This window comes from Cariama cristata, unplaced genomic scaffold, assembly GCF_000690535.1.
Source record: "Cariama cristata isolate BGI_N322 unplaced genomic scaffold, ASM69053v1 scaffold2101, whole genome shotgun sequence".
NCBI classification, from domain to species: Eukaryota; Metazoa; Chordata; class Aves; order Cariamiformes; family Cariamidae; genus Cariama; species Cariama cristata.
Window position 1 is genome coordinate 1 of NW_009600804.1, and position 6580 is coordinate 6580.

Consider the following 6580-nt stretch of genomic DNA (forward strand, 5'->3'; position numbering starts at 1 on the left):
AGCGGGTCCCCGCACCGCCGCCTCCCTCTCCCCGCTGCGGAGCCGCCAGCGCCCACCCGCCTGTGGTGCAAGACTACGAATGGTGCAAACCTGGCCACGTTACCGAGACTGACAGCAGTTGGGAGTTTGGTGCATAGTCGAAATGCATTCCTTTGTTGTGGTTTTGGTGCCGAAGAGGCAGCTTTTTGTTCAGGAAGCGTGGAGGCAAGAGTTTCTGTTTGTCAGCAGAATAACTGTACCAGGTAACAGTCCTGTGAACAGCTGCAGAAATACGTAACCTGAAAGGAAAGCTGTAAACCATCTAGTCCATCCTCCTCTGGAGGTCAGGTGTGCCTAGGGCATCTCTGACAGATTTTATGTAGTTTGTCATTGTCCTAAGAGCAAAGAAGATTCCATAAGTAACTAACATATTCTATTATTTTCATTAGGAAAACTGTTCTAATATAGAAATAATGGCTAATACAGCTTCTTTACATAAGACTGAACCCTTCCCCTTTCCTCCAGTGAAACGATGGTGACGATGAGTGTCTAGCCTCTTTGCCATGACCTTTCCCATTCTGGGGAACTGTTGTGTTCCCCACAGTGCTTTGCGGATGCTGTGGAGTTTGTGGTTTAGTACTACCGGAACAGCAGCAGCCCACAACTTGGGTTGAAGCTGGAGGGCAAGCCTGATGGTGATGAGAGAATGAAAGTGGTCCAGGACCCTGGTCCTGTTTCCTGGTGGAAACTGAGTCCCCAGACTGTCCTAGATCTGGCAGAAGCACAATGGCCACAGAGGGCTTGATTTAATTCTGTGCTAGGCCCCACAGTGGATTTCATGGATAGGGTTCTTCAGCTGTGGAGGACTTCTGAGGCTTTGTACCTCTCCTATTCCTGCCAGATACAAACCAAACATTAGCAAATGAAACAGCCCCATTCAGTATTACGAGGCCTTTGAGATTTACATGGGCGTACTGGTGTGCAATGCTGGCATATTCTGGGCCTCTGTCCCTCTCCAAGTACAGAGCTAGTCCTTTATTTCTCCCTGTGATGGTCAGCAAGGTAGTATCTGACTTCCTAAACCACCCACGTACCCTTATCTGCCCTTCTAGGGGAAGACACAGCCTGATCTATGCCTTCTGCTGGCCAGCACGTTCATCTGCGAGGGGCAGGTGGCTCCTACCTTCCGGCTTCCTGAAAGGTGTCTCTTTGGAAAGACAGATGGGAAACAGTAGTATGTGGGCAGCTACAGTTTTGGAGAGGTAGAACAGCCTTGGTCATCACTTTCAAGCTGAAGTTTTCTCTCTGAGTCTTGAGACATTTTTCTGCAACTTGTTGGACAAACTGAACAAACAGCTTCTTTCCAGGAACTTTCAAAAAAATGCTGAGTGTAATTGTTTCCACTCTAAAAAAAAATAAAAATGTTGGCAATAGAACTGGCATGTGCCCAGCGCATCCCCATTTTCCAGATTCTGGATCAGCTGGTATTGAGCCAGAACAGGAGTCTGACACCTCCAGACGCAAGGGCTGATCACACCTACTGTAATGAGGAGACTCGGGACGGCTATGCTGAGTTGCCGAACTAAGCTCATCGTAGTTTGAATACAGACATTTCATGTCCATCCACCTTATGAGGCATCAGAAGGAGGGTGTTATTAAACCTGCAGTCCAGAGAATCTGGGATGTTTGTCAACTAAATCAAGCAAAAGTAAATCCAGATGTGGTATATCTGGTGGGCTGATCATGCAGTTTTGGTCTTCTGTTGCAATCCCAAATGTTACAGAAATCTTTTGATAACACTTTACTTCCGAGGTTTTTTGTTTTGGTTTGTTTTTTTCTGCTTTTGAGCGTTGCATTGTGTATGTGGCTCAAGACATGGACTGAAAGCAGGAAGTAAGATGGCTAAATTTGTAACAATTGCGTGGTTAAAAGTTTCAGTCAGTGGTGATTTGCCAACAAGCACTAGGCAAAGACAGACAGAAATTAGCATTTATTTGTTGGTGCTTAGAGGTCAGTGCTGTCAGTTACAACATTCCTTCTCAAAATGAATAGGGAAAGTAAACTGATCCAAAAATGCAATCTGAATTTACAGAGAAATCTCTTAATTCTGATTGAGAAGAAAGGAAGGTTATCCTGAACTGGATGATAAAGCCAGTACAGTTTTAATGCTTTTCACAATAATGCATTTATGTGAGCAGAAGTTTTCAATTTTAGTATTAATGAAAATAAAATAAGCCCATTAGTTCTCTTTTTACTTTAATCGAAACTTTCACTAATCTTGACCAAACTTTCACTTACTTTGTACTAAAAATCTCAGCCATCTTATTAAATACATAGAATTCTAAAAAAACCAAACCAAAAACAAAAACAAAACAAAAAAAAACCCCACAAAAAAACCCAAAACAAAACCAAAAAAAGGCGTTTTAACATCCAGCTTTTTATTGTCAGCAGGATGAAAATTGCTGTATGTGAAATTTGTAGGTTTCATTGCACCACTGGAAAAATTGTAGGGGTTGATAAATAAAAAGTGTCAAAACTCCACAGTGCTAGACCAAGGCTATCGGGAATGGTTACCTATCTCATTAATCTTAAAAACTAACATCAAATCACAGTAAGCTTGTGCCATAATGGAAAAGTGACTTTTCATAGGGGTATTTTCCTGGTATTAACTTTGAAGGCTGTATTGTAGTAAGCTTTGCCTACAGAGGTTTAAATTTTTCCACTCCTTCCTCTCCATCTGCAGTTTGCTGCCAGTCTTCTCTTTAGAGGCTTCTCCCTCTCCATGTCTTGCATGAACAGTGAGCTCCATAGGGATCTGAGCGTAACGGTGCTGTGGCTGTCCCCGGAGAAAGGCTCTGCTGGGCCCAGCAGCAATGGGTGTTTCCTCACATGGGAGGTTCCCAGCTCTGAAGATGAGTCAATGCTGAAACGTTAATTTTGGGCTCAGCACCCTGCCCAGAACTCTGGGGATGGGCATCATCAGTGGGTAAAACCCTAAGGAGAAATTTGTCTGTAATCTTTCTGTAATCTACCCTTTAATCTAGAGCTACAGCATTATCTGGTCTGATTGATCCCACTGCTGTCCAACAGCTGTCAAGATATTATGTTGTACAGCTGATTTTACGGAAAGAAGCCATGATTTTAGCTAGTTTTGGCTCATCGATGCAACAATACTTATATTTCTGAGCCCCCAGAGTGCTGAGGTGTGAGAAATTGCAGCACGGTGCAACCAACAGTGTTGATGCATGGGGAGAAGGGCTGTATTCCCCTGGGGCCCCCAAATGCAGAAGAGCTTTGGGAACCACCGTTGTTTGTGACTGACCGCAGCCACAATTTTTCATTGCTGTTAAGTTCAGAAGATGACCACCTGAGGTCTCCCCTAGATGCTGAGGTGTGGCCTAGCAACAGACAACAGAAATACAAGAGTGTACATGTGGAGTACATTAAGAGGATTTCGTTCCCCTTGGCTTCGTGTTAAGTTCCACTAAAGACACCACCTTTGCTCTGTACCTCTCACTGGAGTATGTAGCATTTGCAGCTGTCGCAGTCCTCTGGGACAATCTGTTGCTTGGACAAGCTGCTACGGTCTTGGTTTATTCTCTCTGGCAGATGTTAACAAAACACCTTCTCATTTTATCAAGGGCAACTCGTAATTCAGAAACAGCTATGGGGTATTTTGGTTGCACAGTCCTAGGGAAGAAACTGGTCTTCTGTCTCCTTACTGAATTCCTCTGAATTCAAACTGCATTAAACCAATACTGCTGAATCTGGAGGAGTTTAAAAATGTCTTAGGATGGTTGGAAGTAACCGGTCATGAAACATTATTTCACTAAATTTTAGTGTTCAAAAAAATAAAAACTTCAGTAGTATTTAATTTTTTTTTTTTTAACATCAGTCTGCACCGAGCACCGTGACACAAATTCTTCAATAGGTGTTTCCTTGGTATTTTGTTCTGTGGAGAATGTTCCCATAAATACATGAACACCAGCAGAGTAAGATGGAAGCAACAAAAGTATGGCAGGAATAGACATTTCCCTGACTTGTATGTGAAATGATCGACTACTGCCACTATATTAAAGGACCTAAAATGAGGTTGCTGAAATGTGAGGCTGCTGCTTTGGACTAAGCCCTCTGCTTCCCCAAACATCTGTAGTGGAAAGCTTCTTTTACACTTTTTAGCTCGAGTTTTGCAACTAAGGCTAGAATAGCTCTCTTGACTACTCTTTGCAGTGAATCACCTAATTTAAAAGGAAACATCATGGATTGTGGAGCTTCATTTTGGTATGGATACAGTAGGTATTTTAATACCCTTAGGATGATGAGACAACTACCCAGCACTAAAACTTGAGACTACCCTAACCTTAAATTTTTGGCATTTCTTTTGCGGAGTGTAAGCTTTTTAGGCTTTAGGATACCTACTAACATAGTAGGATTTTTCTTTTAAAAAAAAAAAGTTCTAAATGAATTATGCATGATATTTGTTATTGGCTGTTCCTTTCTTCAGCACAACCTTCTGACAACTTCTCTATTACAAAGAGAATATTCCTCTACAAGCAGGCAGCTAACCTCAGTGACACTGTTCCAGGAATCAAATATTAAACCAAAGAAAGAACTATCTACACCTGCCTTTAAATGTTAATTTTTTGAAACCTGGATTAAAAGTACCTTACCGCAAGAAATCAGTCTTGGTTTCTCTATGCTATGAAGCTTACTGATAACATAGTTCAGATGGGGTTCTATTTGTTTCCCTGTGTTTTTCTGAAGTTGCAAGCACGTTTCACCTGCTATTTCAGAACATCTAATAAAAGAGATTTGGTTATGCTTTTTGGTAAAAATTGTCAGAGAAAAAGACCAGAGTGTTGCCTGAAAGTGAGTGGGAGAGGAGGACCACCAGCACCAAAAAACAAATCCCCAGACTAAATAGAGGAGGAAAGCATGTTACCCTTATACCCTTCTCCCCAGCCTGAAATGCAGCTACAAGTTACTCACCTAATTCTAGCTTTATTCTGATGAAATCAATGCTGTTTTGACAGGACTACATTTGACTTTTAGCATAATGTGATTTAGCAGGGCAATCATTCTTTAGATCAAAATGGCTGTAACACTTCTGGTACTACTAAGAAACTAATAACTGCCGCTTTCTTTCTCCCTCCTTATTAGCCACGGATGAGACTCCATTGGTTTTCTACATGGTAGAATTCTCCCTTGGGTTTTTGAAAGGCATGGCCAGCACATACATGTGCCCCTGCACAGTGTGCTGCGCAGCAGGCACTGAAAGCATGTCAGGGCAAGGACATTAACTCTTGGCTCAGCACCCACTGTCGCTGCACAGCTGATGGGTTCCAAAGCATTGCAAGAGCAGCACCCTTCGGCAACTGTGGTTTAATCCGTTATGTGTCCACAGCCGAGATACAGCTCACAGCTCTGATTATCTCTTCTCTGAACAGGTATAGGAGAGCTAGATATGACCATAAAGGAAAGTGAACAAGAATTATAAGGCACATGGAACAATTTCTGTATGAGAACAGACTACACTGACAAGGACTGAGATTGACTGCAGAAAGTTACAGTTCAATAGTGGTTCTTAGTTTCCCCCCATCATATACCTCCTTGTACAGTGGCTTTCAACTTAGAATGATATTCCTGAAGAATTTACTTTAGGAGGTGTTAAAGCATGCGGAGGATGGTGATCTGGCTGATACAGTCTACTTGCAATTCCAAGAGCTTTTGACAAAGTTTCGTATTAAAATTTTTTTAAAGGACACTAAGCAGGTAGGGGATAAGAAAAAAGGTCATGGCATGGAGATGTGTTTAAAAGACAGGATAAAGAGGGCAACAGTAAGTGGTCAGCCCTCAGAACAGAGAGAGGTTACAAGTGCAGGGATCCGAGCTGTTGAGAATAATCTGGAAAAGGATATGAGCAGTGAGGTTGAAAGTTTGCTCATGATACAGATTACTCGGAGGAGAGGGGACAAGGAAAGCAGATTGTGGAGAGTTCTGGAAAAATGGTTGACTAGGCGATGGGACAGGAAGTGAAACTCAAGTTAGGTAAATGGGTGCACATGAGGAAAAAAAATCACCGTAAATGCATTAATAAAATAATGCTAAATTGATGTATAAAATAATGGCCCCTGAGCTGACCCTTACCACTGACGGCCAAGATTTAAGGTTACAACAGATGAAAACATTAGCTAAAGCAAATTGTGTGTCAGAGATCATTAGGAAAGGAGCAGAGAAAGTCCTATGAATCCAACAGTCATGGAGTTGACTCTGCGTGCATTTCTGGTCCCCTCTTCTCAGTAACAGAATAGTGAGACTGGGGGAGTTCAGAGAAGAGCAATGAGGATGACCAAAGGCCAATGCCTTCCCTTGGAAGAACAACTGAGCAGGATAGGACTCCGTGGCCTGGGAAGGAGATTATTTAGGAGGGGAGGTAATGCACACCTACAAAACTTTAAGTGCTGTGTGAAAGAACAGATGGGACCGATCATTTCCTGTTGGCTGGGAGGAATCAAACGAAGCTACTGGGAACCAGGTGCTTCACCCTCCCCAGGATCCCTCCCCACTCCAGTGCTAGGTGCAAGGAAAAAGCTGACCTGCT